This window comes from Orycteropus afer, unplaced genomic scaffold (genome assembly GCF_000298275.1).
Source record: "Orycteropus afer afer isolate SDZICR_OR568_19922 unplaced genomic scaffold, OryAfe1.0 scaffold00117, whole genome shotgun sequence".
In the NCBI taxonomy this organism is placed as follows: Eukaryota; Metazoa; Chordata; class Mammalia; order Tubulidentata; family Orycteropodidae; genus Orycteropus; species Orycteropus afer.
Window position 1 is genome coordinate 156,575 of NW_006921704.1, and position 1,015 is coordinate 157,589.

Below are 1,015 nucleotides of genomic sequence, written 5' to 3' on the forward strand. Positions count from 1 at the left end.
GAAGGACGTCTGTCCAATTTTCTATCCTCCACAAAAAGAACTGTTATTGATCTATTGCCTGATGCCCAATCCTACCATTTGAAGGTAACTGCATGTGACAGTATGGCAAGGGTTTCAGTTAAAGGAATAAATGTGTACAGGTAGACCCCAGTTTATGGTGTCAAGTTCTGATGACTCCATTGCAAGTTTATTCTGACATAAGTCAAGTACTTCATTTTTTTTAACTTTTTCTTTTTTTAGTTTACATTCTTATTGGCCTTTATTATCAATATATTTATAAATTCAATCTTTGTTTGTATTTGAGGGTTGAAAACATTACATATAAACTTACAGATATATTTTAATACATACATAACCAAAAAACCAAACCAAACACACCACTGTAGTGTAGGATCCGACTCATAGGGACCCCTCCTTGGGTTTCTAAGGTCACATCACTACGGAAGTAGATTGTCCAATCTTCCTTCCGAGAAGAGCCTGGTGGGTTTGAACCGTCGGTCTTCTGATTAGCAGTCAAATGCCTTAGGCACTACGCTACCATATGCATAAAAAATACACAAATCCTAACAATTTAATGATGATGAAAAGTTGACATTTTATCAGTTGTGGTAATAATTCTAGCTGTGAAAAGTTCTGCATCATCTGGATTATCCGGTAATGGGGATGATGGTTCTATTCAGAAAATTAGTTACAGATATCTGTATGTCCCTTTTCTTTTTTTCTTAATATATTTTGCTATAGCCTCTCATTGCTTCCCAAATCTGCCTATCAACTTTAACTAAAAGATCAGTGTTTGGATCCAGGTTTTCAAGCAACTGAAAACCCTGATTTATTTTAGGAAGAAAAAAAAATATAGCTAATCCTTTCACTATAAAATTTTTTGACACTTTCTCTCCTGTTTCCTCATTATTTCTTTCTTCAGCATTTCTTTCTTCTTCAAAATCCATTAAGTCCTGATCTGCCAATTCTCCTTCATAATCTATTAGCTGTTCTACATCAGTAATACCAAGTTCCA